Source organism: Myotis yumanensis, unplaced genomic scaffold, assembly GCF_028538775.1.
Source record: "Myotis yumanensis isolate MYYU_CA2020_CCGP unplaced genomic scaffold, mMyoYum1.0.hap1 SCAF_9, whole genome shotgun sequence".
Lineage (NCBI taxonomy): Eukaryota > Metazoa > Chordata > Mammalia > Chiroptera > Vespertilionidae > Myotis > Myotis yumanensis.
Window position 1 is genome coordinate 73773877 of NW_027223760.1, and position 26512 is coordinate 73800388.

General features: G+C 38.5%; 1 protein-coding gene across 38 annotated transcripts in view; it reads right to left on the reverse strand.

Annotated features, from left to right (window-relative positions):
* NRCAM (neuronal cell adhesion molecule) overlaps positions 1–26512 on the reverse strand; it is a 259428-nt gene that overhangs the window by 176943 nt on the left and 55973 nt on the right. For all 38 annotated transcript variants that reach the window (XM_070424674.1, XM_070424676.1, XM_070424691.1 and 35 more), the window contains exon 2: positions 20469–20625. The gene's annotated coding sequence lies outside the window, so the exon portion shown is untranslated. The remainder of the gene's footprint in view (positions 1–20468; positions 20626–26512) is intronic.

The window sequence follows — 26512 nt, forward strand, 5'->3', positions numbered from 1 at the left end:
TAAGAAACCCACACTCTCTGACCTCTCACCCCTCTCGCTCCCCCATTCTGCACGTGGGAATTGGTAGTTTCCTTTTTGAGATGCTATTTTTGGGGACTGTGTGTGTGTGTGTGTGTGTGTGTGAATCTTTGTAATAAAATGGTACATTTCCATAAAAAAAAAAAAAAAGAAGGAACTGTTGAAATGATTTTGGTGACAGATATCATACACCTAATCTCAATGTTAGAATAAAATTTACTCAATTCTATGGCAGAACTACTTTAACTAAATGGGAATAGGAGTGAAAGTGGCTGCCTCAACCAATGATGGGCATGGAAGTCACACAGACTGACACTGAAGATGTCTGTAAAAAAGGTGCCTACGTGACTAGAATAAACCACTGTAAACACTATATCCATAAAGCAATTGTCTTGAAATACTATTCTGTTAAAATTCCAGGTTCATCTTTTTTACACATAATATTGGATAATTGTATTAGGTAGAAATTATATATATAGCATTTTCATTTTTAATTTATACCCGATTTAAACTTTAAGAAGCTATTTGACTTATCGTGTGGCATCTTACAAAACATGGTTTTTAAGACTGATTAATTCCAAAATTAAAATCTGAGGTTCTATTTATAGGGTTCCTATAGCATGACTAAGGTGTATTTTGTTGTTTTGTTTTTCAAATGAATCCATTGTTTGCTCAGTAATATAATTATCTATACTGAAAGCCTATCTATATCTAGGCTTTGGCAATTTGCTGGAATTTTTCATATTTAATGTTTTTACAAAGCATGATCTTGTTTCTAAAATCAACTTTCTTTTCTTACATATCTAAAGGAAATTCTTAACAAAGAACTGTGTGAAAGATCACATTTTTTTAAGTGAAAATATTTTGAGGAGTTAAAAAAAGTGATCATACAAATATGAGGCGTCATATAAATATCCATTTATGAAAATGGTTGGGAAATAAGAAAATTCAGTTAAAAATATTTTATCTCTAAAATTTACCATGTAAGCCACACATTGCTTATCTATCAGTGTCAAGCAATTATATAAAAAAGACCCAAGCACTAAATGTATTGTACAGTTCAATTTTTTTTTTTCATGCTTTGAGAAGTAGTTCAGTATCTTATCATGCCTCAGTATCACTATTGTGCCCTTTCATCATCACTGAATATACTGTGAGGATGAAAATGCACTAATTATTTGAGCTTTGAGGTTGACTCTCTCTCAGATAGAGGGGGCTGGACAGAGCTGTTATTTTTATCACGTTCCTCACCAGGCTTTGATGCTCTGCCTAGATCCCACTGTGGTATATTTAGCACCAGCTCTTCCTGCGGCAGCCTAGGCCACATGGAATCGCACTTTCACACCCGCTCACTTCTGCTGAATATATCATCTAAACATGGTTTCTGAAAGACTGATTTCTATGCATAGCCATAAGGGGGGAACATTTTTTAATTTACCAAATGAAGTTTAAGTCTTGTCAAAAGCCATCTGACTTGCTAGGTACACACACACACACACACACACACACACACTCAATATTTCTGAAATAAATTTTTTTAAAAAGTATCCATTGAAAAAGAGAAAAAATCCATTAAGAGAATAGATGAGCCGCGTGTATTTTAAATGTCCCTCTCCAGATCACACGTATGTGTATGTTTGGTTTGCAAAAAGAGTAGCCCCATAAATGTAACCAGACACATATTTCACTCCGATGTTGCTATGGAACCCTTTCCTAACTGAAAATTAAATTTCTCCATCTGTTTGCCTGACTTTGTATCACTGCGGTGCTGAGGGCCAGCTGACCTAACAAACATGCTGCTGAACAGATTCCTCAAACCAGAAACAAAACAAACACGAAGCAAAGCAAATACCATAAGAAACCATATCATTCTGAAAGATTCACTCTCCAAAAGTGTTGATAAAGCTGGTGGAACTTTAGGGATACACTCTCACACAGGCAACCTACGATACAAACCTCTCAACAGTACATTGAAGATGACCTCTTTAGGACAGTACAAAACTGTAATTGATTCAATAAATCTATTGAATTGTCCTGTGATCAACTAAAAAGGGGGCATTTAACAGACAATTTGGTCCTGATTTGCATTGTACTTCAAATATTTTTTATTGTTGACAGTAGTACAGATAGCTCCCATTTTCTCCTCCTTTACCCCCCTCCTCCCAGGCCCTACTCACCACCCCCCTCCCCCAGGTCTTCACTACCCTGTTGCCCGTGTCTATGGGTTATACATATACGTTATTTGGTTTATAATTTTTCTTGTCCCCCAACCCCACACCGAGGTATGTCATTCCGTTCCATGCCTCCATGCCTTGTGCATTCATTGTACTTTAAAAGTACCCAAAACATAAACCATACTAAAAATACTAAATGGATTCCATATATTTCCCCCTTTGTGAAGCCAAATTAAAGATTCTTCAAAAAACAGAAGATTGTCATGCAGACAATTAATATAATTTTAACTTTATTTTAATTGTTTAACTTATACATTTATAATGTAATTCATGTTAACAACTTACAGAATTTTCAAAGGCTATAAGCATATTCCAATTAATTCTAATTATATAAGTAATTTTATACACATAGGCTTATAATTACTAGTCTATATACTGGTCTGCCCACAAACATAAATTATTGACACTAATTTATAATTGTTTTATTTTATTTTTCCATCACCATTTATCCCCTCTATGCCCTCTTTTACCTCCACCACCCCTCCACACCCACCATCACCACCGTTCTTGACTATTTACATTAGTACATTTATCAAAATATAGAATCAATTACTAATGATATTTTCTTGAAATTTTAAAAGTATTTATGTAGTCTACTGAAAAGACTTTGAAAGCATTTTCCTTAAAAATATAAACAAAAATTGTAATTGATTTAATGAAATTTTGTTCCTGAGGAATGTCAACAGGCATTATTAGCTCATTATGTTTCTCCTCTTCAAATATTTTTTGTTCCCAAGTAGTTTCTTAGTTATTTATTCATATGATGCTTACAGAATTTGTGTGTGTGTTTTCCCAAATTTTGGGTAATCTTACTTATGGACAAGTTTTTCTCCCCCTAGTAGACTAAGAATTCCTGAGAGCAAAACATTATTGTGCCCTACCTAAAATGTTTGTTGAAATGAATTAACCATCTTTGAATTCTCCCACATTAATTAACCTATTTTCTTATCATAAAATATGTTGCTGATTAGCTTTAACATGCAAATTCAAACTAAATTTTCCCTTTGCATCCCTAATGCTTTAGGTGTTTAGGAAACAAACAAAAAATTTAAAGGATATACAATGTTTCCAAGTGTTGAAGCTGACCTTTAGCATAATTTGGAGAAAATGCTATCTGATAAGCAAAATATCAATCTTAACTGATAATTTTATAGTAATAAAAACTAAGATTTTTTTAAGGTTTATTAATAGACTAAGCAAAAAACAAAAACAAAAACTCATAGATACAGACAACATTACCAGAGGGAAAGGGGCTTGGGGAGAGGTGGAAGAGGTTAAAGGAGAAATAAATGGTGATGAAAGGAGACTTGACTTTGGATGGTGAACACACAACACAATAAACAGATGATGTATTATAAAATTGTACACTTGAAACCTATATAATTGTGTTAACCAATTGCACCCCAATAAACTAATAAAGATTTTAAAAGTAAAGAAAAAAAATTTTTTTAAATAATAAACTGGGCCTTACAAAAAAAAAAAAAGTCATCCCAGCTGTCTGAGAATATTGAGAAATAGAATCATTCATTCTGGTGGGACTTCTGATTTATTTTATAGACTTGGTGAAGAATTCAATCATATTTCTCTATATTTTTCTAAAATCAGAAAAAGTGCCCCAAAGATATGATATAATTATTTTCTAAAATCCAAAAGTGCCCCAAAGATATGATGTAATTGATGCAAATAATTATACCGGAAGGAATTAAATATAGTGCTAAAATCTTGGGAAAGATCCAACCTTGAACCAATGTTTTCCAAAGTTCCTAGTTAAAGCTGTCCTAGACAATCTGGGCTTGGAGTACATTGCTTTGTACTGGGAGGGCTTTTTTCCATCTCACTTGCTATGTCAAGTGTTTCAGAGCCCTCAGAAATAAAATCAGAGAGTAAGGCAACAGAATATGTTTTCACGTATGGCATATAGGTTCCCATTGTTCTCCAGTCCCACTGTAAAATTATCATATCCAAAGATCATAGACATGAATAGCAAAAAATATATATTTTGATGAGAGTGATTAAGCAAATATCGAGAAGGAAATTTTGTCAAAAATTTCTGGGACAATACATTAGTAATCATCATGTCACTTCTACACACATTAATAAAACCAAAACTTGTTCAGATAACTAAATATTTCATACACTATTTTCTTGTAATATCTCTATTTCCTTGATATTACAATAAATAGCTCTTTCTATATGCCACAAAGTAGCAGTGAAAGTAGAATGGATAAAACTCCAACATTTGCAATATCTATTTCTGTAACACATCTCCCACATTATATATACATGTTAAAGCCTCAAGACTGTGGTTAATTTTAAATCTAGTCAAGATGGCAGTCCACCCACGTTTCCAGGCTTAAAATATAAAATCTTTCATAACTACTTCACACCATATAAAATCCATATATGCTTTCAATCATGCTAATGATATTTTTCCAACCACCTTCTGCTTATATCAGCCTCCAACGTTTGCTTGGTATTTATGCACTGATGTTATCCACCGGAATTAGATTTCCTTCTTAAAAAACTGAGAAATCTGTCACAGACTATAGACTAAACAAAATAGAATTTCCTACAGCCTCCTATAAAGACTAAGTTTGTTTTGTTCAGATTAAAATTACAACTAAGGATAATTCAGATTTACTTCTTTTTGCAGACACTCTGAGGCCTTAAGCAAACAAGTTTAAGATGAGAATCAATTTTACCTAGTAGATGTTAGACACTAAATCTATTGGTCATAAAAATGCCTTCGTGGAATAGTTAGGGTACAAAGGTAATGAAGAAAGGGAAAATTTGAGCTAGAATTTATTTCCTTGGGTACTTCTTGAGAAAGTGGGAAGAGGAACTTTGCTGTTTTAATTCTTGGCTCCTGGATGGTAAAATTTGAAGCAAGAGCCCCACGTAGGCCTTGGGCCTAAATCATATGCGCTGGTCCAATTTACTAGGACCTTCTGCATTAGTTTATCATCACAAGCCCAGCTTTTCACACTAGAGTAGGACTTTTTTTCTGTTTGTTTCTGGAGCTGAGACAGCCCCTGGGAATCTCACAGCATGCCAAGCTATATTCAAGCATTCCTGAGCGCCAGACATAACCATCTAATAACACTCCATCCCCTACTCTAACCAAGGAAACAATATTTTTGCTCTTCTGCAAAGTGATAGATGTGACCAGCAGGCAAAACGGCCACATGACCATCCGGAAAGCAACACGGGGTGCCAGAGCACAGAGGGCACGCTAATGCACACAGGTGTCCCAGGGCTTCCTTGGAGAAGTGATATATTCCCTTTGTTGGTTCAAGAAAACTTGATGCTATAAAAGCATTCTCAAAAGTTTAGGGTAAGTAAACATATTTTTGTAAATGATTAATAACTACTTACTGAACATCTCTGATGTAGGGTGCTACAAAGGCCACTATGGATATACAGATGAATAAGACACCACCCAGCCAAAACCGGTTTGGCTCAGTGGATAGAGCGTCGGCCTGCAGACTGAAAGGTCCCAGGTTCAATTCCGGTCAAGCGCCTGTACCTGGGTCGCGGGCACATCCCCAGCGGGAGGTGTGCAGGAGGCCGCTGATCGATGTTTCTCTCTCATCGATGTTTCTGGCTCTCTATCTCTCTCCCTTCCTCTCTGTAAAAAATCAATAAAATATATTTAAAAAAAAAAAAAGACACCACCCACTTGTTCCAGGAGTTTATCAAGCCAGAGTAAGAGATCCATGAATAGGCTACACGAATGAGATGGAGAAAGGGCTCTGACAGAAGCCATGTACTTTAGAAAGGCTGGGGAAAGAATGGCTCATTCTAAATGCAAAACAACAACAACAACAAAGTTTTTTAGGGCCAAGAAAACCACCATATAAACAAAAGCATTTAAAAGTCACAGTTTAAATACAACAAGCAGTCTCCCTCTCTAAGGAACTTGTTAATGAATTTTCTGGTAAAACATAAAAAAGCTTCTTCAAAAAGAGGCCCAAAGACATTGGTGTGAACAGAACCCTCTGTGCTGTGCTCCAGGACCTGTTCAGAGGACAGGGGAGCTGCTGCCACCTCTTCCTTTCAACTGAAGACCCGAATCTACCATGAGGTGTAGCTGCTCTTCCCACAATGGGCTGATAAGGTGAAAGTGACAAGCAAAAATCACTTGCTGTACCAGAAAATCCAGCACTCGGCACCCAGAGGAGCCATTGCGTATGTAACTGCCTTATCCACAGGCATTGCAGGTTGCCCAGATAATAACAGGAGGGCAGGACTTGTGAACCATGAAGCTTACTACAGGGATGGAAGTGGGTAGGCCACATGCATTTGGACTTGGGTTATTTGAATGATAACTTTCTATGTTACTGCAGGACTGGGGGATGTTTAATGATGTTACATGGGATGGGTCATGGCAATCACATTTATTCTTAATGGAAATCACACTTAAACTCACATATTAAGATAGTGATACACACACACACACACACACACACACACACACACTATTGGCATTGTAAAAAAGTCACCTTGAAGAAATCTCACAAACATAATGTTAAGTAAAAATTAGTATGACAGTAATTATATGAAGTTCAAAATGTGTAAAGATAAAGAATAATTTAGGATAATGCTTACCTCTGGGAGAAAAGGGAAAGGGATGTGATCAAGGAATAAAACACCACCAAAACGATATTAGATTTCCTATGTTGGTTGTGCTTCTTTTTATTCTCCTCACCTTACATATGCTATACTAATTTTTTAAAATAATAAGAGCTAACAGTTTATTATTTAATTCTAATAACACTATGAATGATATAAGTACTATTTTATCCCCATTTTATATATGGGAAAACTGAGGCACAGAATTGTAAGTAACTTTATAAAGGTTCCAAGCCTAGCAAACGATAGAGCCAAGACCAGAATCTAGGCAATGTGTTTCCATAGTAAATGGTCCTGAACACTGACTTATTTTCCCTCTTTTGTATATATTATGTAATCCTCCATTCTGAAGCTAAAAAGAAAGAACTGAAAAGGAAAAAAATGGTTGGATTAAAGTCCCAAGGACTAATACCATTAAAAATGCTTTGCAACAAACATTGTGTATCTATACATGTGGGTGAATGTAACAAGAAATATGCATCAAAAATTAAGAATCATTTTACCTGTTCTTTTATTCTCTTCACATTTTTTTTTCCATTTTATAAATTATCTGTAAAGACTATGTATTACTTTTATACTCAGGGGACAAAAATCAACGGTATTTAAAAATACCCCTGCCCTTGGCTTTTTAAAAAAATCTACAAATCCTAAATCGCATGGTAAATTGCTTAGGAAGACTAATTACAACTTTCCTGGCAGATAACAGACAACTAACTATAAGTGTTACTGAGTTCAAAAAAAAAAGGGTCTTTATTTTATATCCAGAAGCAAATAGTGTTTTAAATTTTGGCAAAAATTTTTAAGAGGCTGGTAAAGTGTTGCTTCAGGCTTGCCTCCGCATGCACCTCTGTGACTTTGGGACAATCCCCACCTACCCAAGGCAGAAATGTGCCTGGGTTGGGGGGGGGGGGGGAGGTGTGGGGAGCCCTCTGTCCACAGCCACCAGGCTGAAAACAGAGAGACATGGAATTTTATGCAACAATCAAGAAAAAAGACTCACAATTCAAAGAGATTAGCTGCCTGACTAGCAATTTTAGAAAAGCAGTCCTTAAATGGGAGTGCGAGTTTCCTGCTGTCATTCAGGAAAGCAGGGGAGGTCTGCAAAGGGGGTGCATGGCAACTGCTAATTGTGTGGTGCTGAGCCAGGGAGTCACTTAAGAGTTGCGTCTGCTGAGTTTTCCAGAGGAGGGGAAAGGAATGCATTTCTGCAGAGCAGAGCTTTCTTGATGGTGGGAAAAACTCCGTCCAGGCAGATCATGGCAGAGTTTGGTAGTATTCTCCAGTAAAGGCAACACTAACTTAAAGGGCAACCCAAAGAAATACCGGGTCAGTCCCCTGGCTCCTACGAGCTAGCTCCCAGCCTCAGGTTGAAGTGAGGACAGGAACGGCAGGCTCTATTCCAAGTAGCCCAGGTCTATTAATGTTTTTTCTTAACAAGTTAATCTACTAAAATAAAAAGCACATAGACTCTCTACAGGTAATCACTCCAACATTAGCCACTATGAACTTCTACCGAACAACCAGAAGAGCACTGTGGAAGACTCACTTTCAACAACTTCTGACTCATGGCTCCTTCACTTACTACCTTGGTGAATTGGAGCAAATCGCTAACTTTTCCTAAGCTTTGGTTGCCAGCTTGTAAGATGGATATAATTTCACCTGCCTCACAGTGCCCTTGTGAAGATATGGTGGGACAGTGGGTATACTGCCTAGCTCAATGCTGCTGCAGATGCTCTGGAAATATTCCTTGCATTTACTCACTAATCCACTTGCTCACCCACTGTGTCACAGCCCCCTACCGCCACCACCCCGCCCCGCCACCTCCCCCCCCCCCCCCACACACACACACAGCCTTGCTTTTCAGAATGATGTAGCCTAGGAAAAGTCTTCAAAAGTCATTCCTGTCTGGCTCATGACCTCCAAAATTAAGATTAACAACCCAAATGTATTTAAATGAAAACTGGGAGTTATTTTTCACATTAGATTTCATTTAAAAATGACAAATTACAAAATAGTAGCTGGAAAGTGAACCTGCTATGAATATTTACAAAGTCTGCCAACCAGAAATAAAGACAAAAGCTGCCTTTTCTTGTCACATTGAAGTGAAAACAAACAAGACACGGAGGAGGGAGCAGGAGAGCCAATATAAAACTTCATTACATGGATGAAGACAAGGAGTTAGAGAGGTTTGAGATAATATAGGGCTGGAACTGGGTGATACACAACCCCTAAGAATTCTAATGAACACAGCCCCCAGGAACTTTAATGGAGTTCTTGTACATCTAAGGGCAATCATTTGGCTTATGGTGAATAGACCTAACTCTTGACTTCCTAGCCAAGGAATATTAAAAATTTTAAATAAAAATTAAAAACAAGAGATTAACGAATGTTTCTCCCTAATGAAGTATGGTCTCATATTTCATCACCTTCATTGGCCAAACTATTATGTCTTTCTTGGTCCAATAACCTGGTGAAATATAATGAATAAAGACTGAAATTTCTTAGTTATTTTATGTTGGATATGTATGCTTGGTTTTTACCTCTGAGTTTCACTGAAGTGGTTTCACATATGTGGTTTAAAAGCAGGCTGATAAATAGGAAAAAAATGTTGAAGGGCACAGCTGGGCTGAGGGCTTTTACTTCCACATAGTTTGAAATTTTGAAAGTGGACTAAACTTTTAAAAACCAGAAAGTAACCTCAAAAATCTATCAGATCTGCTAGAGACAGCTTTAAAGGGAGGAAAGATTTGACAGAGAAGATGTGATGGCAGCGATAGGAACAAAAATAAAACCTTTTCATGTTTGTACCTCAGAGGTTTACACTTTCCATAAATTACAGACTTCTTCAAATGTACGGAAGATATAAATCCCTGGGCGTCTTGTTAAAATGTAGATTCTGCTTAAGCAGGTCTCGGGTGGAGCCTGAGCTTCTGCATTTTTAACCAGCGCCCGGCTGATGGCCCTGCGGCTGGACTATAGACCATACTTTTAGGAATATGGGTGTAGAACACAAAATAGAAGCCAGGAGATTTGAGTTTTAGGGCCTCCTGTCGAATTAACCCATTAGGATTTGGGGCGTGTCCCTCAGCTCAGTTTTCCTGTTTGACAGATACTCTCTTGCCCTAGTGACCTCCTGGGTCACAGTGAAGCTAAAATTAAACAACATGCAAAAGTGCTTTGTGTCGTGCAAAGAACAAAGAACAGGGGTATTATCACGGTTATTAAAAAGAAAATCATAAAGGATAAAATGACCTGCTGACAGACCCAAAGTGAAAGGCAGCATTAGGCTTAAAATCTGTATCACCCGATTTTAAGCAAGTACTCTGAGCTTCCATGTGTTGCTACTTCAGGTAACATTAGGACCAGATCACTTCTATTTCCATCCATGTTGCTGAAATTTATTTCCAAAATGCATTTACCTTCCTGTCTTAATGCATATATTACATTGAAATTTTACATTTGGGGTTGATGGGAGTGCTTGTATTTCCCTAGGTGGGTGGCGGTCACTGTTATTGCTGTAGTGCTCCCGGATGCTCCCAGGGGGCGATAGTAACACTCTGTGCACAGTCTACACAACACTTGTCAACAGGGTAAAAGGCAATGGGGACTAGTATAGATACCCAAACCCATGAAAGAATTCAGTGACATATCAATATGAAATAGATTACAGTGGTTCTCAACCTTCTGGCCCTTTAAATATAGTTCCTCATGTTGTGACCCAACCATAAAATTATTTTCGTTGCTACTTCATAACTGTAATGCTGCTACTGTTATGAATCGTAATGTAAATATCTGATATGCAGGATGGTCTTAGGCGACCCCTGTGAAAGGGTCGTTCGACCGCCAAAGGGGTCGAGACCCACAGGTTGAGAACTGCTGAAATAGAATAATCAAGAAAGGTTTTTTGGAGGAGGATAATGGGTTTTGAGGTTTGCAGAAGAGGAAGAGAATGACTTAGGTAGCTGAGTAGAAGGTCAAGAACAATGCTGAGCAAAATCAGAGAGGGAGCTCAGTTGAATGAGTGGCTTGCGATAGCACACCCAGTGTCAAGCTTTGTATCCAGATGAAGATAATCTTGTGTTAGAACGCTGAGGCCACCTCAACCCATGAGGTAAGCAAGGAGGCCTGGAATACCAAGGGAAGGATTTCATATGCTTTTCCTCCTGACATATAGAGCCATTTGAAGAGTTTTTAGCTTGGCCGTAACAGAAGAAATGAAATTGGGTATTTTAATGGGATGTACCGGGGAGAATATTGAAAACATGGGTATTAGTAAGGATACCTTTAAAACTCATTTTTCTAGCAATGGATCCAGTAAAGTGTGTGAAATCCTAAACTAAACCTGTCTATCTACCTGTGCATGCTAAAAAAAAATTTTTTTTTAATTAAAGCAGAGCTCCTCTGGGTCATTGTGTGATGGGGCTCCCAGACTGAACCCTCCTCAGAGGTTGAGCCCTCAGCCCTGTTGGGCTCCTTCTGAAGAAGCTACTGTAGTGTGATGAGTATCTAAGATAGCACGCTGGAACTAGAAATTCAAAGGAAACTTATCTAGAGACACAGTCTTACGAGAGAAGAACAGATCATTTGGTGGCTGTGACTGAACCGTAGCCAGGCATTTTGGCTTCCAGTTCAGTGCTCTTTCACCTACATTCTGTCTCCAGGCCTGTTACTACTTGACAAGACTTGCCAAGGAGAAAATGCAAAACCCATCATACTTATTAGTAATTTAGAAAGTAATTTAGAAACTTCTTAGTGGCTTCCTCTTATCTTCTGACACTGAGGTTTTCAAAGAGCATTTAGTGTAAAAACCTAGCCCCATACCCATTCTTTAATCTTATCTCTGAGCATTGAATTGATTGAAAAAGATGTTCTACTCAAAGTTCCAGATTTCTTGCTGTTGTTCCAAAGTCCTTTATTAGTATTTTAACAATGTCTCAAGAGAATTTACAAATAAATGGCCCATGCTGGTAGATGTTAATTTATTTTTATAAAGAGATGACATATAATGAGATTGAAAATTGTGTTAATGTCTATCAGATTATAAAATGTAAAGAAAGACACCTCTCCAGTGAAACAGACTTGTTTCATTATCAGAAAACCACATACAAGGAGCATATGGACATTTTCAAATATACGCTAAGAAATTTAGTTATAAAGAAAACAAATGTGGATCAATAGCTATTTTTTTCAATTTGAAAAATAGAATATATGTGTTTGAGTGTCTTGGAAACATCATTTCTGAAACCTGGGATCACAGAATCAAGAGTTCCAAGTTCTCTATAAATTCTCTGGGAAGCATCTCAGTGATTCAGAACTTAATACTGTCTTTTCTTTTTCTCAAGATTTTTAAAAGTATATTCTACAAGCTCTTTCCTTTGTTTTACTGTCCAAGAGCAAAGAAATTCCCTTGATGTAAACCCAACTATCTTCCTCCTTTAACGTATGCCCATTTTCTCTTGTTCTGGCCTTTGTGAACAGGGACAAAACATGTCCAATAACCTCCCCTCACCCACCACACAAAAGACTTCCACTCAAACATAGATGGCAAATCGATTAACTATTACTCATAGGACTTATTTTCATCTCTTTAACTACTTTAGGTTTCTTATGAAACCATGCCCAATTTCTCCACATACTTTATAAAAAGGGACTAACGAACTAGAAAAATTATTTAAATTTGCAGATGATACATCTTTTATTAACCTCCATACTCTACTTAAAAAAGTTGTAATACAAATGACACTTAAATGCATTATGCACTGTAACCTGCTGATCAGAACTACTGCACTATCTATAGGTTATTTTTAGGTAATTAATGGTAATTATAATTAAAGGTATAATTAAATGAGTGCTCATTTGTGCCAGATACTGAATACCTTGCTATCAAATCCTGGCAACAACTCTAAGAGATGGGTAGTGTTATCCCAATTTTTCCCTGGGCTAGATTTCTAGAGATCTAAATTATGATTTCAGAGCAAGTACCATATCAATGCTATAAAGATGCGTAGTCACAGACTCATGCATGCATGCGTGGCATGGTCCATGTCTGGTGATTGCTGCAGGTCAGGTTTCCGAAATGGTTAAAGAGAATAAAATGGGGCAGAGAAAACTTACTATGTTTAGCAGTACCTTGCAGAAAGCTTGCAGCCTTGAACACCGCATAGCCTAGATAACAACTAGACATCTGGCACAGGGAGGAGCCAATGACAGACCAGACCCTTACGTCAGCAGAACGGCTTGCAGCCAGCAAGGATTAACAAAAGTCTGCCTCCCGCTTCAGTCTCGGCTGACTCCTTTTTGTTGGACTCAGCCCACCTGCACCCAGGTGCCTGAAATAAAAATCTCTTGGTACATTATGGCCTCATGTCATAGGTGCACGACCCCGGCCCACTCCGAACCTTTCAATTTCCAGATGAGGATTTGCATGCAGGAATTTCATTGGTGAAGGCTCTTGGGTTCAACATGTATGGAAGAGTGAAGAAAGCCAGGCAAGGCACTTGGAGAAGCTGGGCTGTGGTGCAGTCACAACAAAAGTCCCAGCCAACCCTACAGGTCCTACAAAGTTGTCCTGCATTGGGGTAAGGGCCTTTGTGTTCCCAAATAGACCAGTCATTGAATGTACACTGCTGCTCTGGGGCAGGTGGTATAACTTTGAGTAAGGCAACTCTTAAGCTGAAGGCTGAGGCAGTCTCCAAAAGAAGGGTCCCAGCTATGAGCTCTCAGCTGCCAACATTCCCAGAAGCTGGAGAAAGAGTGTCTTAGACCTAAAGGGAGCAAGGGATCTGGGTGGGATTTCACAGCTCAACTATGGTGACTCTATTCTGATCCCCAACTTAGCATATGTTCTGTGTACGTATTTATGGGTTTGCAAGTTACAGAAATCACATAGCGTTAACGCCAAAGAAATAAGATTGAGGTGGGGGAGAACTATAAATACTGCTTTGATTTATTATGTGTAGGAAATGAAGACTATATAGATCGCCTTTCAGTCTCTCTCAGTTCACCTCATTTCTCTTGTTACCTGTCTCTGTCCCTTTTCTGTGTCACGTCCTCTGTGTGATACAACACACACTAATATGATGACTCTAAACAAAACATGACAACTTTGATAGCAAAGAGGGGAAACACAAGATAATTTGAAATATTAACAGATAATTATTACCCAAGTGGATATGGCCATTTTTGAATAGTACTGCCAATGAAAATATGTATGTCCTCAAAATGAAAGATATCATGAAGAATGAATAAACCCTATTAGTAGTTCTGCATCCTCCATAATTTGTTTTTTCCTCAATCCTTGCTCATAGATTTTATTTTTTAAACCATGTTAAAAAGGCAATTGCTTCAGGTTGGTTCTTGCCTACAAAGACAGCAACAACAACAAAAAAAAAACCCACAACAGCACAAATATTTATACTACTGATCATGAAGAGGAAGTTCTTTTTCATTTTCCATTTTATAACGAGAACATTAAAAATGTTTTTTAAGCTTAAAATAAAAATTATTTATTATTGATCGCTATCTTTTTTTTTATCCTCACCCAAGAATATGTTTTACTAATTGTAAAGAGAGGGGAAGGATGAGAGAGATCCATTGCCTCCTGTACTCTACCCCACTGGGGATTGAACCCCCAACGTAGGTATGTGCCCTGACCGGGAATCAACCCAGCAACCTTTTGATACACAAGATGATGATCTGAGCAACTGAGCCACACCAGTCAGGGTTTGATAGTTATCTATTTATTCATTATTTAGAATCTTTTAAAAGGCTAGAAAGGCAACGACTAGCAGGAATAGTTTATTTGGGTATGAATTTAAAATAGATCCCCAGGGGATAACGAATCCAGCTTATATAATGGGAAAATGTGAAGAGTCATTAATTCATATTATGCTGCCTTGCTATTCTATTAACAAATGCAAAAATAAATTCTCTGGTCACCATTCTCATTTTAACATGAGCAGCAAGATATTAGTGTAGAAGCTAGAGTTCAAAAAGTTAATAATAAACCTGAATCAAGAATAATTTCAAAGCTACTCAAACAACAAAAGGCAGTGGAGAGTGAAAATTCAAATGTAGCAGGACATTATCTGATTAGAAATCCATTGTCATTGTCCTCCACCAAAAACGGCCCACAAATTGCTGATGTAGTCTCTGACCTCTATAATACGACTGCATTTGTATCAAAAGTTGGTGGCTCAGCATTTCCTCTCCCCTTTCTTTTTTAAAATCCCACACGACCAAAAGGCATAGGGTAACACATTTCACTGTAAAATATGATTTGAGCCTGTTGGAAGACTGCCCATTCAAAAGTGTCACCCTGGCAACTCACCTATGGCTTCTACTTCCTGCTACAAGTTTCCTGGGAGCAACCCTCCTCCAGCAGAATTCTGTGCTCTAACCACAGGGTGGAAAGGAGGGCAGTCTTTGAAGTGGCAACTCCAAAGCCAACATAAACTCTACCCATTGTTTTGTTGCATAAGGGTACTTGTAACACTCACTCTGGAATGCGCAGCCACCCAATACGGGTGCATGCTGTACTCTGGCCACGGTGAGACGGTTCAGAAGAAGAAGACCCTACCACTAAACAGCAGTGAGAGTGAAAGCTGTTTACCAGCCCTGATACTAACTGTGTTTACTGTCTTCATATCTGTCCATCCCTGTGCATGTCGTCATTCTGCCCACGTAGCCAGAGGGCAAACATGCCAGACAGTGCCACCCACAGCTCTGAGCCCTTACCAAGTGAAGGGGGTATCACTGCTTCCACTGCCAGGTCCAAAAACACAAGCTGCCAAGGCTCTCATGTTTTGGGGACATCATATTAGTATGTGTCTCTCACACAGAGAGTATGAGTGAGACAGGAAAAGAGGCCCAGAGACAGAGACAGAAGAGGCAGAAAAAGAGCCTCCACTCCCAACCCCCTTACCCCCAAAGATAAGAAGAAAAGAAAGAGACCAAATCAGGGAGACATATTTCTTGTGTCTTGCACAGAAAGGAGAGGAAACTCCTTTTGCTACAGGCAGCTTTCGGGATGAGTGAATCATGTTTTGTACACGCTCCCCGACAATTTCCAGCCCACTGGTTTCACAGCAATGACTGACCATTCTCTGAATTTCAGAGAACAATTCATTGTCCTTGAGACCACCTACAACTTGCATGCATGTGACATCATTCTAAGTTACACCAACTCAGCATTTCCATAAAATTTCTGTACATAGAAGTCATAGGGAATTGTAATGTATTTGAGCAAGTCAGAAATATCTTGTGCTTAAAAGTGTTAGTTTTGTAATAATTGATGAGTGTCTTTTTTCATGTGTGAAAATTATCTTTTATCTAAAGGGGGTTAAAACTGAAAAAAAAAAAAAAATAGGATGTTTCACAAAACTAGATTGTGCAGCCAGGCCAGTACTTGCATTGTTAGTGAATGTGCCTAACCTTTGTTACTGAAAGTACCCACTGGGGGAGAACGTGGCGTGAAAATGGATGTTGAGATGATTGTCCTTCAACTAAATTTTAAACACAAATGGTTTTGATTCTCTCCCAATCCTTCATTTTCGTAGTGGAACCAGTACAGATAAGTAAAAGATGCCAAAAAGAAAATACCTGTTAAAAAGTTTAAACGAATAAGACCTTAATCAGAGCCAAAATTATTAATGCAAAATCTGTTGAGTGCAGAGTGACTAGCCAAAGCAAACGCCATCAGTATGAACTGATTTCCTTAATTAAATTTCCTATTTTAAGACATACAGATAACTTCACAATTCAATAAAGATTTGGAATAACAGGAAAAAAATGATGAAGTGAGCCCTAGCAGGTTCATAGTGGTTAGAGCATATGCCTGTGGACTGAAGGGTTGACGGTTCAATTCCGGTCAAGAGCAGGTTCCTCGGTTACAGGCTTGATCACTGGCCAGGAGTGATGCGTGATCACCAATTGATGTGTTTCTCTAACATCGATGTTTCTCTCTGTGTCTCTCCCCCTCCCTTCCACTCCCTCTAAAAATCAATGGAAAAAATATCCTTGGGTGAGGATTAACAAAACAAAACAAAAAAGGTGAAGTGATAAGGGCAGAATGAGTTTCAACAGACCAGGGCTCTGGCTTCAGCTGTTAGTATTAAATAAGTTGATTAAATTAATTAATTCACATTAATTCTCTTGTGTATAAAAATGAAAGTGATAAATTAGATGACCTTTAAAATTTCTGAAAAGACGGTAGATAGTGAAGTGGACTACAGAAAGGGAGCATTTTCTAATTTTCCAAAAGGTCTTATAGAAAAAAGTAAGGTAAGGTCATGTTAACCTAGTAAGATTCACTCAAAATAGTACTATTGTAATATTATTTGAATTTAAAATTTTTGCCCATGACATTCCCTCACAGAAGGCTCTGAGTAATGTATTTCAGAAGTCTAACTTGGGTGGACTTGCTCTCAAACAGTACAGCCTTTGTTACAACAGGCCCCTTAATGACATTCTGGGTTGATGCTTGGAAGACCCACAGTGTGTGGGGGGGAACCCTGGCACTACCCCACTGACAGATGCAAGAAGGATCCTGCTTAGTCTCCCTTATGCAATGTTCAAATCCTGGACAGAGCAATGCAAGTGAGGAATTGATGAGGAACCGTGATTTATAGAGAAAAAGAAGAGTATCTTGAAAGACAAAGCAGCTTTTTAAAAATAATTTTTGTAACTACTGTGAATCAAAATAGAAAATGGACCAGCTTACAACTCTTCTAAATTTTAGGGTTTGCACTGTTTTGTAAAACTAGTTTCAATTTACTTTTACCAAACTAGAAAAAGTTACCACGTAAGTCCCTAGGAAAAATCTTAACTTATTATGCCAAGAAAATAATACCAAGTACAGATATAAATGAAATAATAGGTAATAGCAACATGAAATGGAAATTAAGACTATAGTGAGATGTTTTTTGATACTGAATAATATTGAAGGCTTAGGTACAAAATCAAATTTATATTTTTAAAAATGATTTTTAACTACTGTATGTAACTCTCAAATCAATGTTTTTAGCCCTAGACCCTCCCTAACAATTACACTTGCAACTGCCTGATGGCCATTTCTATGTAAATGTCACATATTTACCTCAAAGTTTTCTTCTCCCCAAAGATAAGTTCTCTTTTCTCCTAAATTCCCTTTATGGCAGCGGTTCTCAACCTGTGGGTCGCGGTCCCTTTGGGGGTCGAACGACCCTTTCACAGGGGTTGCCTATGACCATCGGAAAACACATATATAATTACACATTGTTTTTGTGATTATTCACTATGCTTTAATTATGTTCAATTGTAACAATGAAAATACATTCTGCACATCAGATATTTATATTACGATTCATAACAGTAGCAAAATTACAGTTATGAAGTAGCAACGAAAATAATTTTATGGTTGGGGGTCACCACAACACGAGGAACTGTATTAAAGGGTCGCGGCATTAGGAAGGTTGAGAACCACTGCTTTATGGCATCATCATGCTCTCAGTCACTCAAGTCAGAGACCTGAGAATCCCAAGTCCTAACATTTTCTCACTTCCAGTGGCCCAACTATCACCAAACCCAGCACATTCTAGCTCTTTCACATTTCTCTCTTTCTCTGTTCCTCACTGTTTCTACCCTAATTCTAGCCCTCCCACCTTTTCCCCCAAATCATTACAAAACAAATCTTCCTCCCTTCAATCTTACTCACCCCCAGCTCTTTCTCTACACTCTCTCCAGGTTAACACACCTAAAATGCTAATGATTGCCAGCTTAAAACTACTCAGTGCTTACACACACACACACATACACACACACCATACCTAGAACAACTTATTATTTCCACATATGGGTTTCACAACCCTATCCCACTGCTCCTGTCTGCAATACCCTCCTCCCTGCTCTTTAGCTGGCTCACTCCTATTTACCTCTCAAGGGCCATTTCAGGGTCACCTTGTCCAGGCAGACTGCTTAACACACACAAACCTCCGACAGCAGGCTGTGTTTGATGCCTTTTTCATTCCTTAATGCACTCTCAGTATACTTTTATCATATTGATTTATTTGCCTGTCTCTTGGAATTTGACAGATATTCCTGAAAGGTAAGTGCTTATCACCTTTGCTTCTCAAAATCCTAGCAAAGTTTACTGAATCAAATTAAAAATGAATCAAATTATGGAAGAAAATAGATGGGAGGATATGTAGAGAGATAAAAGTTTAGAAATAGTCATTGTTTTCCTTAGTTATGCGAATATAATTTCATGGCTTTGCAAAGTGCTTTCATATAATTTATATTGTTTGATCCTTGAAACAATCCTTAGAAGGCAGGGTAAGGTAGATATGAAGGCTCATACAGTAGCTCCCCCACCTCTCATGGTTTTGCTTCCCACAGTTTCAGTTACCCAGGGTCAGTCATGGTCCAAAAATATTAAATAAAATAATTCCAGAACTAGACCACTGATAAGTTTTAAATCTCACGCCATCCCCATCCATCTCTCTGGGCATGTGAATCGTCCCTTTGCCCAGCATGTCCATGCCCGCTAGTCATTTGGTCTTCTTCATGGTTATCAGATCGACTATCATGGTAACTCGGTGCTTGTGTTCCAGTAACCCCCCCTTTTTTCTTTTAAGAATAGTTTAATGATTTTTAGAGAGCAAGGAAGGGAGAGGGAGAGAAAAAACATCAGTGGGCTACCTCCTGCATGCCCCCTCTAGGGGATGGAGCCTGCTACCCAGGCATGTGCCCTTGACAGGGAATCAAATCAACAACCTCCCTGGGCACAGGACAAGGCCCAACCAACTGAGCCATACAGGTCAGAGCCAGTAACCCTTATTTTTTTTTTTTTTTTTTAAATATTTTATTGATTTTCCACAGAGAGGAAAGGAGAGAGATAGAGAGTTAGAAACATCGATGAGAGAGAAACATCAATCAGCTGCCTCCTGCACATCTCCCACTGGGGATGTGCTCGCAACCCAGGTACATGCCCTTGACCGGAATCGAACCTGGGACCCTTCAGTCCGCAGGCCGACGCTCTATCCACTGAGCCAAACCGGTTTCGGCAGTAACCCTTATTTTACTTAATAATGGCCCCAATGTGGTGATGCTGGCAATTCGGATATGCCAAAGAGAAGTCATAAAGCACTTCCATTAAGTTCGTATGTATAAGAAAAAAACAGAGTAAGTATGGGGTTTGGTACTATCTGCAGTTTCAGAGATCTGCTGGGAGTCTTGGAATATTTCTTCTATGGATAAGGGGGCACTACTACACATAAGACATTTCTCTGAGAAGGAAATGTTATTGATTTTTTTTAAAGTAGGTATATGTGTGTGTGTGTGTGTGAGAGAGAGAGAGAGAGAGAGAGAGAAGTCTTAGGTCAGAACTGCAATGTCAAATAAAGTAAATTCCTGTTTGGTCAAAATAGCCAATTGATTTTCTTCATAACTTCTAAAACAGTCTCCTAAAAAAGAAAAACTCTCAATTCTGGATAGAGAATTTTCAACACCCTAATCCTCTATCCACTCTTTTTTTAAGAGGCATATTTCAGAATACAGAACAACTCATTTAGATTTCTAAATACAAAACGAGAACTGACGGGCCCTCACCTTTGGGAGATCTGCTGGGCCAAGGGTTTCCTGAACGTTTCCCTGATTTTTGAAGCTGTCTTTTTCTCAGGATGATGCCAACAGCTGAGAGCAGCTTTGGTGAAAGTCTTCAGCAAACAAGGGTGGGGACTGCTGAAGAAGAGTGTCACAAAGACTCCTGAAAAAGAAAAAAATTCAGAACAGTGAAAAGTTGTTTGGGGTTAGTTTATTCTATTGACCTGAGATTTCATTCTATTATCCTACTACAATTGACAAGGAGAACTTAATACATATTAAACTCCATGATTAAATTTGAACTAAGGTTTAATGTATTTAAGGACCTCAATGATTAAGAAACTTGAAGCAATTTAACGGCAACAGGTAATGAAATAAAGGTAACATAATTCCAATGACATTTTGGTCTGAATGATCCCTAAATAGCAGGAAACACGCTATACACAAATCAAAAAGGAAAAAGAAGCCCTTGATCTTAGTCTACTCTCATACTTCATGGGAATACACCGTGCTTTATAATCACATCAACACACAGGCCACGGCTGGGAAGAACCTAATACAGACTTAAAAGAACAAACAATGAAGAACTAAGTATTTGATCAAGGTTGGTGATGCCAGAGAGGAACTCAGCAATGCAATTACATTTTACAGGTGGCTTAGAAGGCAGTGGGGAAAGAGGCACCTGGGAATAAGGAAAACAAGCATAAGGTTAGAGTAGAACTACACAGAGTGAAACCTTAATTAAACAGAAGTGCTTGAGTAGTGTGTTTGTGTAATACCTCCCTTTAATGAAAAAGGGAGAGAGCCACAGAAAGGATTGTTTAGAAAGTCTCTTTGAAACCAGAACTTGGGGTTAGTCTGTGGTGAGAAGAGTAGAAGACAGGAGATCCGGACCTGCCTCCACTGCTCACAGCCTCACCCAGGCTTGCCAAGTGCTTGATGTTGTGGCCACATTCGCACCACAGGGAGAGCTTTCAAAAAATATTGATGGCTTGGCCCCCACACAGGCCAAGTAAATCCTTGACCAATAAATCAGAATTTCAGGTGGGATGGAGCCCAAGTATAGTTTTTTGTCGTTTTTTTTTTTAAAACAGAGAAAGTCAGAGATGTTCTTTGATCACTCATCTAGCTCTAACATGGTCTTTTCCACATATTTTGCACCTCATAACTCAAGTTTGTTTTAAAAACAAATTCAATTTAAAGTAATAGTATCCAAAATTTAAAAACCCAGTCCTAGCCAGTTTTTCTCAGTGCTTAGAGCATTGGCCAGTGGACGAAAGGTTGTGGGTTCAATTCCAATCAAGTGCATGTACCTCGGTTGTAGGCTTGACCCCTGGCCCCGGGCCATGTGCGGGAGGCAACCAATTGATGAGTCTCTCTCACATTGATGTTTCTCTCTTTGTGTGTCTCTCCCTCTCCCTTCCATTGTCTCTAGAAATCAATAGAATCAGGTGAGGATTAATAACACAACAAAAATTTTAAAATCCCAGTAAAATTAAATAGTTCCCCAATTTTCAAGAGGCAGTGACAGGCTCTGAGATGTACAGTGACTTATGCAAGGTCTGAGCAAACTCCAGGACAGAATCAAGTCCTCAGGGGAGGATAAAGTGGGATCATGAACTGGGCTGGACATAACTCTATTTCAGCCTAGAGTGGCACGATCAGAAGAGGTGGAGCCACACTGATGACAGGGTACGGATGCTATGGCTGTGTGGGCAGAGGGGAGCCTAACCTCAGGGTTGCTGCCCCTTAAGGAATAATAAGGATAAAAATAATCCTGGTAGCTAAATTATTGAGCACTTCAGATAAGGTAGAGACTGTGCTAAGAAAGAAGGGCTTTAATCCTCACAAGAACTCTCTGACCTAAGTACTATTATTATCTCCAATTTATAAAAGAGAAGCTGAAGCCAAGAGAGCTTAGTCCTATCTCCAAAATAGTGGAACTAGAATTATAAAGAGCTGGTCTCTCTCCTAACCATAAATTGCCTTGAGGGAATGCAGTTAACAGGCAGCTAGAGGCAAGGCTACTCCGCCCTTGTAGGCGCTTTTGTCTTCTTTTGTCACAATGCATTTTCTCACATTGGAAAGTGGAAACAGAAGCATCCAGGAGTCTTCCCAGTGCTTTCAGATTTCCTCAGATTAAAGAACTAATTTGTTTGGGAAAGGGTTAACATTTCTCCCTTCACCACACACACACACCCCTCGCCACCCCCCCCCTGCCCCCCCCCCCCCCACACACACACTTCCAACTTGATAAAGTTTGAATGCTGAGATTTCATTATGCTATTTTGGAGAAATCAGCTCAGGCAACTATCAGAAGTCATCACTGAAATCTGTCCTAAATGACTCAGTCCATCATGACACAGGAGTGTAAAAGCTGAGCTAATATCTCTGGAACATCATTTACAACTCATTTGGAAAAAACTCACCAAACTTCCTTACACTCACCTAAATCATCTTAGAGAAGTATCTTTGTTGCAGTATGCTGTCTCATTATATTTACATCATGTAAAATCATTTCCTTTCTTTAGAGTATTGTTATTAGCCTTAGTTGGTTAGGGCACCATCCCGATATCCCAAGGTTATGGGTTCAATCCCTGGTCAGGCAACATACAAGAATCAACCAATGAATGCAAAAATAAATGGAACAACAAATTGATGTTTCTCTCTCTCTCTCTCTCTCTCTCTCTCAAGTCAATAAATAAAAATGAAGGTTTTATTTTCACCTCATCCCATTAATATGTTACCTTTATTGTATGTGGTTCATTATTCCAACCTGCTCAAAACTCTGGCTTCTCAATTCTGTCCTTCCAAATATTTTTTATGCCTCTCACCTTCATGTTACCTACAAATTAGGTAAGCATGCCATCTAGAATAATGTTCATGCTATCATAAAAATTGGATACTATTTCACAGAGCAAATAGCGGCATAAAAATAATGAAAACTGTCTGGCCAGTGTGGCTCAGTTGATTGGGTGTCATCCTGTGCACAGGGAGTTTGCTGGTTCCATTCCCAGTCAAGGACACATGCCCGGGTTGCGGGCTGGATCCCCAATCAATGTTGCACTCTCACATCAATGTTTCTCTCTCTCTCTCCCTCTCCCTTCCTCTCGAAAAATCAATAAACTATTATTTTTTTTAAAAAAAGAAAACCTAATAGTCAATAAATTAAAATAAATTTATTTTAGTGCCAAAGTCATTACTTAAAATTAATAATTACCAATTCTCCAAATAGACTGCAACCATCCTGAAGATATAAATAGCTACATAAACTGACATGTCCAAACAATTCATTTGCTGAATCGAGGTTTTACTATTTATTTGGTAGAGATTGCAAAACCCAGGAGAATTAGGTTTCAGCATCATTAGAAAAAATTAGGCCATAGTTGAGATAATTGGCAACATGAACTTTGTAGTTAGAGTAATTACCTGTGCAGCAGACCAAGAAGTTATGTTTGAGAAGCATATTGCAAAAACAGAGCCAAGTTAGCTTCATCCTTCCCTGAGGCAATCATGGAAATTAGCAAAATCTGTCCTTTTAGGTCATCTGGTACACTCCTGCCAAAGTGAAATTGTTTCCCAAAGATATCAACTGCTTTGTCTAATTTACCTTTCAATTAGCCTGGGATCTCTTCTTATATAGCTAAAAGCCCCACACTGAAGAGCTTTTTAAGTTCTCGTGTCTGCTTTTTTAGTTTTTCTGTCTCTGCCATTACTGTCAGGGTGTCAAACTCCAATTTCTCATGGTGGTCAGTGAGCCTGCCTGGAGTAACCAAACCTTCTTCACTATTCTAATTGGATACTTGTGGTCCTCCTAGGAGTATAGTACGCCTGTAGATTTCACACCTTTTCTGTTGACCATGCAGAGGCCTTCTTGGCCTGCTTTTTTCTCAGCTGTGTTGAATTACTAAATTGTTCATTAAGCAATCACTGTTTAGATCTGCTGAGGATGAGGTACTACCCTGGGGGACCACACGAAACTGGAAGATGACTGAGACACTGAGACGTGCAGATAGAAGACAGAGATAAGATATAATACTACCAGAGATCCACCTCTGCCTGCAGTCAGATTGTTATTCTCAGAGTTTAATGTGCCTGAGGCTATAGACCAGTGGTTCCCAACGTGGGGCACATGACCCACAGGGGGGCAACTTGATTTTTAAGGGGGGCAATTTGACAATGAGTTATTAACAGTGAATTTTGTGCATTTCTTATTGCTCTAGGGGCCTCATATATAGTATATAAGTATATATTGTGACATATTTATACATTTCAGTTCTCTATTATATGTTTTGAAATTTTATTTGCTATTTTTTCATATCACTTGATATTATTTTTTTTAACAATTTCTTAGTGATTTCTTCCTCAGTACTTCAACTGTCCTTTTGTTCTTTTATTTCTCTCTTTCATGGATGCCATGTTCTTTGGAAGCTTATTTAGACCAAGTTAATGAATGGTCTTTTAGGCTTCCTCCATGTGAATAGGAGTTCACTTTTTGAATAATAAGAATTATATGTCACAGGGGAGGGCATCAGGATTTTAGAGATGCTTAGATGGGGCATGGCCAAAAAAAGGATGGGAACCTATGCTATAGATCACTCCTCAGGGTGAGACAAGAGATTTTCAACCTGGTGGGGCAATTGCTTTCCCCCCATCCCCCAGGCAAAAGCTGCCTGGATAGTAATGGTCTGCCTGAGAAAGATGTCCTCTGTAGTCTGAGGGAATGACTCAGCACAGTAAACCGGAGGTGGCTGCCTGAGTCCTCAGCCCTGCATTATTCGCAGGTGACATGGTATTGTACATAGAAAACCCTAAAGACTCCACCAAAAAACTATTAAATTTAATAAATGAATTCGGCAATGTCGCAGGATACAAAATTAACACCCAGAAATCAATGGCATTTTTAGACACCAATAATGAATTCTCAGAAAGAGAAACTAAACAAATAATCCCATTTACCATTGCAACAAAAAACTCAGATACTTAAGAATAAACTTAACCAAGGAGGTAAAAGACCTATACTCAGAAAACTACAGGACACTGAAAAAAAAGATAGAGGAAGATATAAACAAGTGGGAAAATATACCATGTTCATGTATTGGTATAGTTAACATCATTAAAATATCCATACTAACCAAAGCAATCTATAGATTCAATGCAATCCCTATTAAAATACCAATAGCATATTTCACAGACCTATAACAAATACTCCAAAAATTTATATGAAACCAAAAAAGACCCCGAATAGCCACAGCCATCTTGAGAAAGAAGAACAAGGTTGGAGGGATCACAATACCAGATATTAAGCTATATTACAAAGCCAATGTGCTCAAAACAGCCTGGTACTGGCACAAGAACATGCATATAGATCAATGGAACAGAACAGAGACCCCCAGAAATTGACCCAAGTCATTACACTCAATTAATATTTGACAAAGGAAGCAAGAGTATACAATGGAGTAAAAACAGTCTCTTCAATAAACAGTGTTGACGCCCAGCCAGCATGGCTCAGTGGTTGAGCATCGACCTATGAACCAGAAGGTCATGGTTTGATTCCCAGTCAGGGCATATGCCCAGGTTGCGGGCTCAATCCCCATTGTGGGGCAGGCAGGAGGCAGCCAACCAATGATTCTCTCTCATCATTAATATTTCTCTCTCTTCCTCTCCCTTCCTCTCTGAAATCAATAAAAAATATATTTAAAAATAAAAAATCAAATAAATAGTGTTGAAAAAACTGGATACATGCAAAAAAAATGAAACTAGACCACCAATTATTCCATACACAAGAATAAACTCAAAATGGATAAAAGGCTTAAATATAAGTAGAGAAACCATAAAAATCCTAGAAGAAACCATAGACAGCAAAATCTCAGACATCTCTCATAGCAATATGTTTGCTGATACATCTCCTAGGGCAGTGATGGCGAACCTTTCGAGCTCGGCGTGTCAGCATTTTGAAAAACCCTAAATTAACTCTGGTGCCGTGTCACATATAGAAATTTTTTGATATTTGCAACCATAGTAAAACAAAGATTTATATTTTTGATATT